The sequence below is a fragment of the Lepus europaeus genome, chromosome 5 (genome assembly GCF_033115175.1).
Source record: "Lepus europaeus isolate LE1 chromosome 5, mLepTim1.pri, whole genome shotgun sequence".
In the NCBI taxonomy this organism is placed as follows: domain Eukaryota; kingdom Metazoa; phylum Chordata; class Mammalia; order Lagomorpha; family Leporidae; genus Lepus; species Lepus europaeus.
Window position 1 is genome coordinate 56,917,906 of NC_084831.1, and position 16,307 is coordinate 56,934,212.

Consider the following 16,307-nt stretch of genomic DNA (forward strand, 5'->3'; position numbering starts at 1 on the left):
GGTTTGACTCCTGGCTCCATTTCCAATTCCAACTTCCTATTAATGTACATACACCCTGGAGGTCAGCAGGTGATGGCTCCAGTACTTAGGTTCTTGCTACCCACAGGGGTGATCTGGATAGAGTTCCTGGCTTATTGCTTTAGCCTGGTCCAGCCCCAGCTGTTGTAGGAATGCAAGGTATCAATCAGTAGATGAGAGAGGTGTCTCTCGGCCTTCCAAATAAATTTTTTAAAAAAAAATTTAATGGAAGCTCAAGTTCTAAGCCATCTTCTTCTTAAAATTCATTTATTTACTCAACAGGCTAATCCTCCGCCTGTAGCACCAGCACACCGGGTTCTAGTCCCAGTCGGGGCGCCAGATTCTGTCCCAGTTGCCCCTCTTCCAGGCCAGCTCTCTGCTATGACCCGGGAGTGCAGTGGAGGATGGCCCAAGTGCTTGGGCCCTGCACCCCATGGGAGACCAGAAGAAGCACCTGGCTCCTGCCTTCGGATCAGCGCAGTGTGCCGGCCGCAGCGCACTGGCTGCGGCGGCCATTGGAGGGTGAACCAACAGCAAAAGGAAGACCTTTCTCTCTGTCTCTCGCTCTCTCACTGTCCACTCTGTCAAAAAATAAATAAATAAAAAATAAGATCCATTTATTTGAAAGGTAGAGTTACAAAGAGAGAAAGGAGAGACAGAGAGAGGTCCTTCATCCACTGGTTCATTCCCAAAATGGCTGTTAACAGCCAAGGCTGTGACAGGCTGAAACTAGGAGCCAGGAGCTTATTCTAGGTCTCCCATGTGAGTGCACACCTTCCACTGCTTTTCCAGGCACATTAGCAGGGAGTTGGATTAAAGTGGAACAGTCCGGGACTCAAACCAACATGCATATGGGATGTTGGCACTGCAGGCCACGGCTTAACCCAACGCACCACAGTGCTCACCCTCCAAGCCATCTTCTGTGGATTCACTGGAAACCCTGATATCCAAAGACTCACATATCCTTGGCCGGCACTGTGGCTCACTAGGCTAATCCTCTGCCTGTTGTGCCGGCACCCTGGGTTCTAGTCCCGGTTGGGACCCCGGATTGGGGTGCCAGATTCTGTCCCAGTTGCTCCTTTTCTATTTCAGCTCTCTGCTGTGGCCCGGGAAGGCAGTGGAGGATGGCCCAGGTCCTTGGGCCCTGCACCCGCATGGGAGACCAGGAGGAAGCACCTGACTCCTGGCTTCAGATCAGAGCAGCGCGCTGGCAGTAGCGGCCACTTGGGGGGTGAACCAACGGAAAAAGGAAGACCTTTCTCTCTGTCTCTCTCTTTCTGTCCACTCTGCCTATAAAACAAACAAAACAAAGACTCACATATCCTCGATCTACTAAATGCACATTTTTCTGACTCCTCCTTCTTTCACCCTTCGTAGCTTTGCAGGGCCCAGGCTAGGGAAGGTCTTTCTGGGATAGCGGCTTGGTGATTTTCAGTCATGTGATGATCAAGTTGCATGCCTCCTCACCTCCCAACCTATAAGACAAGTTCCCCCCAAAACACAACACCTCCCACCCTCTGTCTTCTATACATGTGAGGGATGAGGCGATACATGTGAGAGCTGGTTCTGCGGAAACACCTGTGGAATAAGCTCCGTGGGAAAATGATGACCAGAGAGCTACAGTTCTCTGACCACAGAAGGTAGATTTTTTAAAAGTTTTATTCACTTTGTTTTATTTATTTGAAAAAGAGAAGTGGGGGGCAAAAAGGGAGCCCGAAACAGCCAGGGCTGGGCCAGGCCAAAGCCAGAAGTCCTGAGCTCCATCTCCATCCAGGTCTCCCACATGGATGGCAGGAGCCCAAGCACCTGAGCCATCACCTGCTGTCTCCCAGGATGAGCACTGGCAGGAAGCTGGAATGGGAAGTGCAGTCAGCACTGGAATCCAGGAACTCTGATACCGGATGCAGGACTCCAAAGCAGCATCTTAACCACTGTGCCAAATGCCTGCCCCAAAAGTGGAATTTTAGGCACCTGTGGTCTCATCACAGCAATTCTTGGAAAACAGGAAAGATTCCACTCTCATGTCAGACCTATTTCTGCTATAAGCCACGTGTCAGGCTCAATGCCAGGCACTGCAAACGCAGCAGTGCAGAGAACCATGGTCCTTGCTCTCACAGAACTCACAATCTACTGAGACATTAAAATAAAACACAAAGTGGCCGGCACTGAGGCGTAGTGGGTAAAGCCGCCACCTGCACTGCCGGCATCCCACATGGGCGCTGGCTCAAATCCTGGCTGCTCCACTTCCGATCCAGCTCTCTGCTATTGCCTGGGAAAGTAGTAGAAGATGGCCCATGTCCTTAGGCCCCAGCACCCGTGTGGTAGACCAGGAAGAAGCTCCTGGCTCCTGGCTTCGGATCAGCCCACTCCAGACATTGTGGTCATCTGTGGAGTGAACCAGTGGATGGAAGACCTCTCTCTGCCTCTCTAAAAAATAAATAAATCTTTAAAAAAAATAACGCATAAGGCCGGCGCCGTGGCTTAACAGGCTAATCCTCCGCCTTGCGGCACCGGCACACCGGGTTCTAGTCCCGGTCGGGGCACCGATCCTGTCCCGGTTGCCCCTCTTCCAGGTCAGCTCTCTGCTGTGGCCAGGGAGTGCAGTGGAGGATGGCCCAAGTGCTTGGGCCCTGCACCCCATGGGAGACCAGGAGAAGCACCTGGCTCCTGCCATCGGAACAGCGCGGTGCGCTGGCTGCAGCACGCCTACTGCGGCGGCCATTGGAGGGTGAACCAACAGCAAAAAGGAAGACCTTTCTCTCTGTCTCCCTCTACTGTCCACTCTGCCTGTCAAAAAAAAAATGCATAAAGAAACCACATGTACATCAATACCGTGCACGCACACACACACACACACACCTGTGTAATGCAGTTATGACAAGTGCCCTGAAGAAAGGGCAGAGTGCCGTGAGACTAGAAACAGTCAGGGGTCTTGGGAAGGGTTTCTGAGGGATCAGCCAGAAACTGAAGGGTAAGAGACAGCAGGGGAAGTGGATGGTAAGAGCATCGCCCGCAGAAGGAAAGGCACCTGGCATGGAAAGGGTCTCCATCCCCTGGAGAGAGGACTGCCCAGTCAAGTGGGTGGCCAGAGGTGGAACCAGAGGGAGGATTAGGAACCAGACTGCTGGGGACCTCATGGGGCATGCCAAGAGGAGAGAAAGTCATCAGAAGGTTTTTAAGCAAAACAGTGTTTGAATTTTCATGTTAAAAAGGCTAACTCCAGGAGTAGGTGTTGTAGCTCAGCAGGGTAAGCTGCTGCCTGGGAGGCCTGGCCTTCCTGTTAATGTGCACCCTGGAGGCAGCGGGTGATGGTGCAAGTATTTGGGTCTCTGCCTCCCACAAGGTGGAGCTCCAAGCTCCAGGCTTCAGCCTGGCCCAGCTCTGGCTGTTGTAGGTGTTTGGAGAGTGAATCCGCGGATAAATGATCTATCACTCTGCCTTTTCAAATAAAAATAAACTTAAGAGGGCTCTCTGCAAGGGTATCTATCCTGGAACTCCAACAAAACAATAGCTACAGTTCCCGCAGTTGTATCTTCTGCTTCAGGATGCTTCCTGTGGTCAGAAATGCACTAAGTCGTCTCTAAGTTGGAAGCATTCAGCAAACAATGGCAAGGCAGAGCCACCAGAAACATACATCTGATTTTCATGACAACTTTGGTAATGTTGTATTAGCTGATGGAGCCACATTCTGTTTTGCTGTGTGGACATACACAGCAAAACAAATTGGAACAGAATGGAACCTGTCTCCTGTTGGCAGTCACCCCTAAGGAATGGAGAAATCAGTAATCATCCCAGCTGGTGTAATACTGAATTGTTTCAAAACTAAGTCACAAGTGATGCCAAGTAAACGCACTGTACCAATCAAAATACTGCATTATTGAGGAAATAAAGTACATTTAAACCTTAAAAGAATAAATAAATGAACTTAAGCAAGTAACTCCAGCTGAACAGTAGAAGGCATCAGAAAAAGACATAAGCGGACGAGAAGGTGCACCTGCCAGCCTAACTCCGTTTCAAAGCTTCACCTTCTAAACAACACTGAAAAGTGAAGTTACTACTTTTACGAACCGAAATTCTTTCATGGGTTTTAGATCACACCCTTTGTGGCATGGGGACCCTACTCTTCCAGTGCTACAATCATGAAATGCGGAGGATTACAGTGAGGCTGAAATGAGCGCCTGGTACAGACACACAACTGACATCGATTCAACTCAACCCAATAATTCTGGCAATAAAAAATAACAAAAGGCAGGAGTGGCAGCGGCTGGGCAGTCCAGTTTCATGAAGGCACTGGCATGCTCCCTGTCCCCACCGAGATGCTCAGGAGATGGATGTTGGCTGAACCTGCTCCTGGCACGAGTGGAAATGAAGATTTAAAAAGGCAGCCAGGAAGGGTAAGTTGTGGACCATAAAATGCAAACAAAAAGGAAGAGAGGCTGCCAGCGATGTGGCATACCAGGTAAAGCCACTCCCTGGGATGCCAGCCAGCATCCCATAGACACCAGTTCGAGTTCCAGCTGCTCCACTTCTGATACAGCTCCCTAATGGCCTGAGAAAGCAGCAAAAAAGGATCCAAGGTGTTGGACCCCTGCACCAATGTGGGAGATCCGGAGGAAGCTCCTGGTTCCGGGCTTCAGTCTGGCTCAGACCTGGATGGTGCAGCCATTTGGGGAATGAACCAGAGACTGGAAGGTGTCTCTCTCTCTCTCCCCGTAACTCTGCCTTTCGAAGAAATAAAATATATTAAAAAAAAAAAAAAAAAAGAGGAAGACAGGAGAAAAGGGCAAACAGGTCTGGGGTGGCTAGCCAAGAAACCAGAGGATTTGCTGGCAGGAAAGGGACAAACTAAAGATGAAGTGAGTGCAGCCTCTGATGACACAGAAGAGAAAGCAGCCATGACGATTACTGCCATGCGCCAGGTCTTCTCGGGGGGGTCCCAGTCTCCCTTCTGGTACAATCCAGAGGAATATGTGTATTAATCATTTTTTAAGTGCAAGCTTTTCAGTAGCTCTACAACTCTTTTAAGGAGGGTAGCCATCCTCATCCATTTTTTAAGTGTAAGTATTTTTAAGAGGTAAATCATTTGAGAGTTATTTTCTTTTCATACAACCAGAAAACAGTGGGATATTGAATTATGAGAGGCTTTGACCATCGTGGGTATCAGCTGAACATCCCACAGGTCAGGGGTGGTTTTTATACCCTACAACACAATGTATACTAGATAGCAGTGTAGAGTCATGGAAGTGCATTTAATCTGTCTTGAGTATTTTCAGTTGCTTCTACTCTCATGTTATTTAGAAGGGCTGTTTCTTAAAAGAAAACTACTCCTTGTCCCTTTGTCAGAATTATGTGCACTCTGGTTTTGACAGTCCAGGTCTCTTAATAATTTTGTTAATGTGAAAGACGGAAAATTCGAGGGTGTTATGTATGTGATATTAAATTGTAAATTTAACTGTGGAACTTTTATAACATCTTTTTTTCTTTAAAGATTTGTTTATTTATTTGAAAGTCAGAGTTACACAGAAAGAGGAGAGGGAGAGAGGGAGGTCTTCCATCTGCTGCTTTACACAATGTCTGGAGATGAATTGATCCAAAACCAGGAGCCAGGAGCTTCCTGAGTCTTCCCATGCGGGTGCAGGGACCCAAGGACATGGGCCATCCTCTACTGCTTTCACAGGCCACAGCAGAGAGCTGGATCAGAAGTGGAGCAGCTGGGACTTGAATAGACATCCATATGGGATGCTGGCACCACAGACAGCGGCTTTACACGCTGTGCCACAGCACCAGGCCCCATTTATAACATCTTATAGCTGACTTATTTGGAAGTCGGAGTTACACAAAGAAGGAGAGGTAGAGAGAGAGAGGTCTTCCATCCACTGGTTCACTACCCAGACGGCCGTAACAGCCAGAGCTGCGCCAATCTGAAGCCAGGAGCCAGGAGATTCCTCTGGGTCTCCCATGAGGGTGCCGGAGCCCAACGACTTGGGAACTTGGGACATCTTCTACTGCTTTCCCAGGCTGTAGCGGAGAGCTGGATAATTAGAGCAGCCGGGACTTGAATGGGCACCCATATGGGATGCCAGCACTGCAGGTGGTGGCTTTACCTGCTATGCCACAGCACCTGCCCCCTTGATATGCTCTCAAGAGCTGCCTCCTTGGTCACCACTGTGGCGCAGGTTAATCTTCTCCCTGCAATGCCAGAATCCCATATGGAGGCCAGGTTCTAGTCCTGACTGCTCCACATCTGATCCAGCTCTTTGCTATGGTCTGGGAAAGCAAAGGAAGATGGCCCAAATCCTTGGGTCTCTGCACTGATGTGGGAGACCCAGCAGAAGCTCCTGACTCCTGGCTTCAGATCAGCTCAGCTTTGGCTGTTGTGGCCATTTGGGTAGTGAACCAGTGGATGCAAGACCTTTCTCTCTGTCTCTCCCTCTCATTGTCTTTAACTCTCTCAAATAAATAAAATCTTAAAAAAAAAAAAAAAAAAGAGCTGCCTCCAAATTTGAATCCGGAAGGTCACTAGAGTAAGTTTAAAAAACACACAGCTTTTTAGATTTTCTGTACATATGGTAAGAATTGTGTACAGGAGCCAGCACTGTGCTGTAGCAGACTAATCTGTTGCCCGCAACACTGGCAGCCAATATGGGCAATGGTTCAAGTACCAGCTACTCCATTTCTGATCTACCTCTCTGCTAACATGCCCAGGAAAGCAGCAGATAGCCCAAGGCCCTGGGCCCCTGCACCCTTGAGGGAAACCTAGAAGAAGCTTCTGTCTCCTGGCTTTGGTCTGGCCCAGCCCCCCAGCCATGCCGTTGCAACCATTTGGGGAGTGAAGCAATGAATTGAGTTGTGCTTGCTCTAACTCTGCCTTTCAAATAAAATAATCCATTTTTTAAAAACTGTGTACAAATTGAAATGTGTACTGACTCTCAACACCAATAAAATATCAGCTGTCAATGAAAAAAAAAAGACTTCTTCTAGCTACTAGATCCAATTACTTAAAACAAAATTCTCCACATATAAATTATGCAAGGGATTAGCCAAAATGCATTTATTGGGGCTGGTGCTGTGGCGCCATAGGTTAAGCCACAGCATGCAGCACTGGCATCCAATATGCACTGGCTGTTCCACTTCTGATCCAGTTCCCTGCGATTGCTCCTGGGAAAGCAGCCAAGGATGGCCCCAGTGCTTGGGCCACTGCACCCACATGGGAGACCCAGAAGCAGCTCCTGGTTCATGGCTCCTGTCCGGCACAGCCTGTCATTGTGGCCATTCGGGGAGTGAACCAGTGGATGGAAGACCTCTGTTTCTCCTCTTTGTCTTTCAAATAAATAATAACCAAAATGCATTTATTAAAGAGTGACAATTCCATGGTGTTAGAACAGTGGTATCACAACCACACACCTGATAGCTATGTTGGGATTGTTCTTACAGAAATCAGCAAGTGACAATAAATGGGAAAGAAGGATTGATGTCTAGATATTACAGTAGATTTTATATTATAAATCCAGGGCAGGCACTGTAGTGCAGGTCATACTCCCCTTGGGACACCAGCATACCACATCAGAGTGCCTGGTGTGAGTCCCCACTACTCCATTCAGTTTCCTGCTAATGCACACCCTGGGAGGCAGCAGGTGATAACTTACCTACCCGGGTTCCTGCCACCCACGTGGGAGACCTGGAAGTCCTAGCTCCCAGTTTTGCCTGGCCCAGCCCTGGTTGTTGTGGGCTTTTGCGGAGTGAGACAGCAAATGGATGATGTGTCACACTTTCAAATAACTAGAACTTTAAATGCACGCATGCTCACGCACACACACACATACACACACAAAGCCAGACCGGTATCTGGGGGCCGGTGCTGTGGTGTAACAGGTAAAGCCATTGCCTGCAGTGCCAGCATCACGTATGGGCACAGGTTCAGGTCCCGGCCACTCCACTTCTGATCCAGCTCTCTACTACGGCCTGGGAAAGCAGTACAAGATGGCCCAAGTACTTAGGCCCCTGCACCCGTGTGGGAGACCCAAAGAAGCTCCTGGCTCCTGGCTCCAGATCGGCACAGCTCTAGCTGCTGTGGCCACGTGGAGAGTGAACCAGCAGATGGAAGACCTCTCTCTTTCTCTCTGCCTTTGCCTCTCTGTAACTCTTTCAAATAAACAAATAAATATTTAAAAAAAAAAAGGGGGGTGGTGGTGGTGGTGGTATCTGTATATCCAATGGCATAGCTTCCCAGAAATCTAGTCCTTAACATAAATTTCAGTTTCTGTCTTCCCAAACACCTAAGTCTTTACCTCACCCCCCCTGCTGTATAATCTAGAAGGGGCCAGCAAAGTAGCACTGCCCCTGACCTGCTGCCCACAGCAGACACTGCAGGTGACCACAGGGAGACCTGGCTGAGGCTGGGAGCGCTTCTCCCTGAGGAGTCCAGATACAGCTTCAGCACCTCTAAACAAGGCAGCAACCTCCCAATGACCCCAAGATACTCTGGTGTGAAAATACACATTTTCTAAGTAGGAGGGAAAAAATCAAGTAATAAGAGTCTAAGTAATTTCTCTGGAATTTCATTTACAGTGGTAGTAGCAGACAATGAAAACACATTTCCTACTTACTAAATTGGAACACTACTTCCCCCACCTCTCATTATACATCGCCTCATAATCTCATGGAAAACAAAAAGTACAGTTGTGGTCCAAATGCACACAGCAATACATAATCAGCTTACTTTAGTCCATTACAATGGTGTCGATTCTATTTAACACATTTTATGTTAGAGGCATGTGCTACAACTCAGAAACTTTGCCAACAAATTAAGGATCCCAGTAGAGAGTGTTTCAGACATACTTGCTGGTACATGGCTGTTGTATCTGAGCCAGTACAGAGGAGCACCACACGCTGACAAAATGTGATGGTCCTTTACTGCTGGCAGTGGAGAGTGGGCTCATGCCCCAAAGAACTCTCGACCCCAAAGCAACAGGGTTTATAAAGGCAAAACCCACAAAATTGGGAGAATACATGGTTATCGGGGTCAAGCTAACCTAAAGCCTATGTGAAACTGATATCAATTATAATCTTGACAATACCAGTTACAATCTTAACAATTCCAATTATAATCTTGACATTAATCCAGGTATTGGCCTAAATCATATGTAGGACTTAGACAAATTATAATCGACTCTTTAATCCAGGGTCAGCCTGTTTTTAAGCTTGAGCAATCAAACTAGGGGGTTTCCATGCTTTGCAAAGCGTGATGCAGGTTGCCAAGTGTGATGCAGTGGACTGCTATCATCTGAGTGTTTTAGATCACAGTTTCAGACCAGAGTCTCATGGTGCAGGGGTATTTCCTCAACAAAGTCTCAAGTGCTCTAAAATGGAGTCCCTACTGTCCAGGTGTTGATTCATGTATACTCTTCCAATGGGAAGCTTCGAAGTCATATATTAGATACCAAAGAAAAACACAAGGTAGACTCGGGTGTCTCCTTTGACATTGCTCATGCTTAATGAACTCAACGCAGTGAAAAACACACTTGCTTGGTAAAGGTGAAGGAACAATGCTTAAAGACAACAGACTGTGCAAATACAAATGTGGAGTTTAGGAAGCAAATTTTAGGGGAGAAAAAGTCCTCTACATGAAGCACAGAAATTAAGAAGCTGGGGCCGGCGCTGTGGCATAGCGGGTAAAGCTGCCGCCTACAGTGCCGGCATCCCATTTGGGTACCGGTTCGAGTCCTGGCTGCTCCACTTCCAATCCAGCTCTCTGCTGTGGCCTGGGAAAGCAGTGGAAGATGGCCCAAGTCCTTGAGCCCCTGCACTCACATGGAAGACCTGGAAGAAGCTCCTGGCTCCTGGCTTCAGATTGGCGCAGCTCTGGCCGTTGTGGCCAACTTGGGGGGTGAACCATCGGATAGAAGACAGCTCTCTCTCTGCCTTTCCTTCTCTCTGTGTGTAGCTCTGACTTTCTAATAAATAAATAAATCTTAAAAAAAAGAGAAGAAACTAAGAAGCTTATTTCAAGGCCAAGTGAACCAGAAGAAGTCAGTTCACTTAAGCATATAGACACTCTCCCACCTGTTATAACCAGCTGACTACTCAAAAAAGCTACAAGCGTAGTAGGTATAGCAAAATGTCTGAAATTAGAGTGGTAGGCATAAGAGTGCGCCTGCTCCAAATGCAGTCCAGTTTTCCTACAACTAAAATCTGATTTGCAAAGCACGACTCCAATGAGAACTTTGTGGTCAAATAAACGAGGTTCACAGTGAATGGATGCCTTTTACCCACAGCTTCTGAGACATGTGGCCCCTAAGAGAAGGTTACTGCCACTCCTCGTCTCTGTGGTTTTCCTCTACTTATTTTCAAATTTAAACATATCGCAAACAGGAAAACGTCTGTGACAGCAAGCTATAGAGTGCTCCTTCAACAAAGCTGGTAATATTTGAGTTGCCAGACTTCTTAGAATAGCTTTACAACTTTGATTTACCCAAGAGTATTAATACTATTGTCTTGTTTCAGACATTGCATGTTTATATTTTAAGAAATAACATGACACATTTGAATGCCACTTTAATCATCAAAATAATCTCATATATGCATCACTTTATGTTGACAACTCCAAACAGGTAGGCAGATGAAGCAACTGGAGTAAGACAAGGACACATGAGTTGCCCAATTTCACCAGAAAAAGCAAGAAACCAGCAAGAGTTGCCACGTGGCTGACATCGCCAAGCCTTTTCTCATCCTGTTGATTTCAGTACTTTCTTTGTTACTACATTTTGTTCTCCTTACATTTCACAAAATCTTAAAGCTATGCTAACCCTGGGAATTTTAGAATGTTTCAGCATCTACACATTACAGAACATAGCATGCCTAAGGACATGGCAATTGTACTTTAGTATTTTACTTACTTGAATGAAATAGCAGCTGTCTTCAGTCTGAAAACTAAGGAAGAGAGCAGAGGAATCAACTCAATCTTGCTGTTGACAACAGGGTTATTAGGCTCACCTTGAACGTGGCAAAATACACGTGACACAATTAAACCATTTGCAGAGATACAGTTCTGTGGTGTCAAGTGCAGACACACTGTTGTATACTCTTCACCATTCATCTCCAGAAATTTTTCTTCTTCTCCATGTAAAACCTTGTTTTCATTAAACACTCATTCGCCATTGCCCGCTCACTCCAGGGTTCTGCTTTCCGGCTCTATGAATTTGGCTTCTTTGGGGAGCTCAGGAGCAGGAGCAATGTCTGCCCTTTGGTGTCTAGCTTAGTTCACTTGGTCTACCTTCGAAGCTCACCCATGCTGTAGCAGTCTCTGAATTTCACTCCTTTTAAAGACGGAGCATTTTACTGCATGCACATTCCACATGTGATCAATTCATTGATCTATCCACCCATGGACACAGAGGTTGTCTCTGCCGTTTGACTATTGCAAGTAATGCTGCTATGGACACGGGTAAATAGCTAACTATTTGAGATATTCACTTCTTTGGGGTATATACCCACAAGTGGAATTTTGTCATCAGATGGTACATCTTTGTTACTTCCATTTTCCCCAGTATCACACACCGACCACACACTAGTGGTGTTTTCATTAAGGCAGGGTTGCAACTCCATCCCCTTGCTCCTTGGTCCCTTCTATCCCTCAGCTGGAACACCTGACACAGAAGAACTGCAAGCTTCCGGGGCTGCTGCTCACAGAACAGGACACAACACAGCTCCAAGGGCAGGGACTCTGCAAATGTGAATCCAGGCGTCAGGGCTGGGCACAAACAAAGCCGGAGGAGTTGTTATAAAACCAGTACCGGGGAAAACAGGAAGATCAGGGAAGGTGGTGAAAGCCTCAGCGAGGCCAACGATTGCACAACACATCACTCGTTGAAGCACTTTTTCCACCTGCTGAAACACTAAAAATCGGGAGTGTTTCAAAGTACTGGAGGACTCACCAATCCCAGAACTTTCCCTTCTTGGAAAGTTCTTCCAGGGTTTCTGTCAGAAATTCCACTTCTGCTTGAGAAAAACTCCAAGGAATTTCAGGAGTGCTGCGGCTAACAACCAAGCAGGCAGAGCCACCCCTGCAATAACTAGCCGTAAACACAGCCGAGCTCATGGCTTAGAGGAACTGCGGGTGCACGAGGGCATGTGAAGGTACTGGCCACCTGCAGGGCAGTCAGTGGGCTGGGAAAACACCTCCACGGCTCCTGGGATTCCTACAGGGCACAGCTCCTCTCTGGGTGGAGAAGTAAAGAGAGGCTGCAAAGACTGCAAACAATGAGGGAATAGACACAGGGGTCTTCTGAGGACCCTCTCTCCAGGGACTGCCCCCTTCCAGGTCCCTCAGTTTCTCATTCTGTCCTGGCAGAGGACTTGATAATGTAACTGGCCCAGGTCCAAGTCATTCAATAGATGGCACTGCCTGTGTGGTTCCCGTCCAGGGCCTTTTTGTCCCTATGCTGAGGAGGTTCTAACACACCCTGACCTCTCTGAGTCCACACGTACAGGCCACGGCACTGGTTCCTACAGAGTCAGCCATGCACTGGATGGTGAAGTTCTCAGACGCAGACCTGAGCCCAGAGGGCAGCAGGTCCCCACTTAGGCTCAGAAGCTAACACACATGTTACTGGCAAGGGTTTCGCAGGGGACCGTGATCCGACTCACGACAGTCATGTACTCTGAGTCTTGTCTGCTATCATTCCACGTGCACAGTGAGTCCTAGGGGGTCTGGAAGGAAGGAGGACTGGCAGAGGGGATGTGGGACCCCATGGCAGTAACCCCACCTCCCACCCGCAGCCTGCCACCTGGAAGAGGATGCAGGTTGAAGATGCGTCGCGCTTCTTAGTCTTGCATGCAAATGTGACACCGGCTTTGTTATTTATAGCTGCATGTCCCTGAAATCAGTTTGTGCCACATATTATTGCAGGGTGGTCCTTTTTATTTGATAGAAATAATTTACATTTCATTTTTGTGAAAACTGACCGCAACTTCAATAGCATGGACACTCAACACTTGTTTTCTGCTCACACTAGATCTATATATCCTGAAGGACACATGACATGTTGCTCTCCGTTCCTTACATACAAAGATGCAATTTTATTCATGCAACATCATCCATTCTGTCCAACACGCAGGATGCTTTTCCTCTCTGCTGAAACCGGTCAGGTTACCTTTCATTTCTAAACACCAGAAATGCTAATTCGTGTGAGTCCTTGGTTAACACCAGTCTCCTCCGGGCTCCAACACCCAAAGGTCTTAAGATTTAAGTTGGCTCAGCAACAGCATTCTTCATGCTACTGTGCTGCCTACTGTAAGCGCAGGAGCTGGAGGTCACGGTCTCCACCTGCTAGGGGGCGACCACGCAGGCACACAGCCCGGGCCACCTGTTCCACGCGTCTCCTTGTCCGTCTTTCTTTCCTCTCTTCCGGGGCACCAGGCGGCTCCTCGGACGGAAGGCGGCAAGATGGCTGCCATCCTTCAGTTATCACAGTACTGTACCTTTAGAATGGACAGCATCAGCACTGTGATAACTGAGCCAGGGCAGCCCGTCAGTCACCAGGTGGGGCAGCAGCATCCTTTTGGGGTGGGTGCAGGACTCCCTCCAAAGGCTGCCCTCCTGGCTGGAGACAGGAGGAGTCGGAGCCCAGCAAGTGGCGAGGCTGAAACATCAAAAGGCCCAGGTGAATTACCTTAGAATGAAAGATGGAACACACGAGTGACACATACCAGTGAGGAGGGACAGCCGCGCCACGAGGCTTTTGCTCCATAAGAAATCACATACACAGCGAGCATCCCACTCTGTCTCCCTCTGCGCCATAGCTGTTTACTAAAGAACTACTATGTTCCAAGATCGCCTTGAGACGTTCAGGAAATGTTGTGTGTCCTCCACAGGCTCACAAACCCGGCAACGATACTTCCCAGCTGTCTGACCGGCCCCATTTTCTATGTGCTTTTTCATTTGGCTTTCCTAAGAACTCTACAGGTCTGGTGATGAATTATTCATCAAAAAAGGATTCTGGAATAGGTTCACTATCAGTTCCCCCATTTTATAACTAGGAAAAGAAAAAAACCTGAGAGAGGGTAAGTGACTTATCTGAGCTCCTATAGTCAAGCTATGGTGAACTCAGGCCCAAATCCAGGTCGCAGGACTGAACCGAGCGCTTCCTCCCCCAACCCCATCCTGGCCTCCAAACTCCATCAAATGGGTATTTAGCTTACACAAACAGAATGATTTCTGAAAATATCCTCTTTTTGCTTGAGATATTTAGGTTCCTTCAGTAACTCAGACATGGAGCAGAAACTCACTGGGTTTTTACGCTCCAAGAAGACACAGACATCAGCAAAAAGATCCTCACTGCTCGTGCTGAGTACTAAGAATGTACTCAACTGGGTGACACTGATGGTGAGTAAGTGTCTGGCACACCTGTGGGATTTTTTCACTATAGCTAATGTCAACTCCACAGCTACAGTGGTACAAGAATCACTGACAACCCTGAAAGCCTGTTTGAAAAAAAAAAATCAAAATAGACATATCACTTCCTCCCAAAATTATCTATATGTTTAAGATGTATCCTGAAGTCATTCTGGGGATGATTCTTTCAATAGAAGGTATTAAAATGAAATTGGCATTCTTGCATCAGAATATCAGCTTATTAAAATCGTGAATCACTTGGGTTTTTTCCACATCAGCCATATGAGTGAAACTTGACAGATATTTTTGAGAAATAATTATGTTTTCAATTAGGCACTTGCTCAAAGACTCATTATATGCAGATTAGATATTAGCACTATACTTCAAATAAGTCACACAGATGAATCAATTCTTTAGATCAGCAAAAGTCAAAAAATCAAGAGTACAGGAATCTGGCTCAAGCATTAACTTTAGGTACTAAGAAACTGATCTTACCTTCAGAAAATTAATATTCAATGAGATAATCCACCTACATGCCAATTCAAAACATCGTCTAAAGTGCAAAAATACCTAACAGTGAAGAACGTCATTACCGAGGTCTCAGCCAACTGATGTAATACAGACTTGAAACACGAGAGGGCAATGAAGATTTAAAAAAAAAAAAATCACAGTTGGCTCCCATAACCTAAGGTTCCTGGAAATAGTTGCGTATTTTCACCCAAATTATAAACATCTGTTAGACCAACAAAGACGTTGTGATGATTCTAGAATAAAAATTCAGGTAGCTGATCCTTCCAAAGGGATGAAAAGATTCCCACTCAACACTGCCCAACTACAGATTCCATCAGCCTGGGAAAAGAGAAACATTTAGACTGAAATACTTCAGGCTGGATAAGCATGAGGACAAATAAATAGCCCTGACTTAGGAGCAGTTACTGAACTGTTATTCATACGCTCTGAGTATGGGTGCAACTGGCTGTGTCTACAGGAAGAATAAGGCAAACTTAATGTTTGTCATGTAGCACAAAGGTGAAATTCACTGTATTAGCATCACCAAAAACCACACACCCACTAAACATTTTGGCATACTTAAGTGAAGTATATTTCTTTTTCAACATATTTTTCTCTCATTTCCTTTTTTTCTATCTAAATAAGAAAAAAAGCAAAGCATAATAAAAAGCTAAGTGTTATCATTTTGTGAAATTACTTACATTAATATTCTCAGACTAACTTTTTTTTAATTAATTTATTTATTTAATTTTTTTTGACAGGTAGAGTGGACAGTGAGAGAGAGAGAGAGAGACAGAGAGAAAGGTCTTCCTTTTGCCGTTGGTTCACCCTCCAATGGCCGCCGCAGTAGGCGCGCTGCGGCAGGCGCACCGCGCTGATCCGATGGCAGGAGCCAGGTGCTTCTCCTGGTCTCCCATGGGGTGCAGGGCCCAAGCACTTGGGCCATCCTCCACTGCACTCCCTGGCCACAGCAGAGAGCTGGCCTGGAAGAGGGGCAACCGGGACAGAATCCGGTGCCCCGACCGGGACTAGAACCCGGTGTGCCGGCACCACAAGGCGGAGGATTAGCCTGTTAGGCCACGGCGCCGGCCTCAGACTAATCTTAAAGCAGTTTCAAAGAAAAACAGATTCTAAGAATGGTATTATATAAACAAATGCTTCAAAAGTGTAAGTTTTGTTTCTTCTTAGCAATTACTCTTTATAGATGTGCATTTGAAAAAACAATCTGAATCAGAAGTATTTCTTTTTTGATACATTTTTCGTGTAAGGATTATTTTTAACTTAAAACCAAGTGACTGCAGATACTTAGCTACAGTAAGAAAGTATACTACAGAGGGGCCAGCACTGTGGTGTAGCGGTAAAGCCACTGCCTGCAGCGCCAGCATCC

General features: G+C 46.7%; 1 pseudogene; it reads left to right on the forward strand.

Annotated features, from left to right (window-relative positions):
* The first annotated feature begins 3,563 nt into the window (after window positions 1-3,563).
* Window positions 3,564-3,804, forward strand: LOC133760784 (cytochrome c oxidase subunit 7B, mitochondrial-like; annotated as a pseudogene).
* Window positions 3,805-16,307: the final 12,503 nt, after the last annotated feature.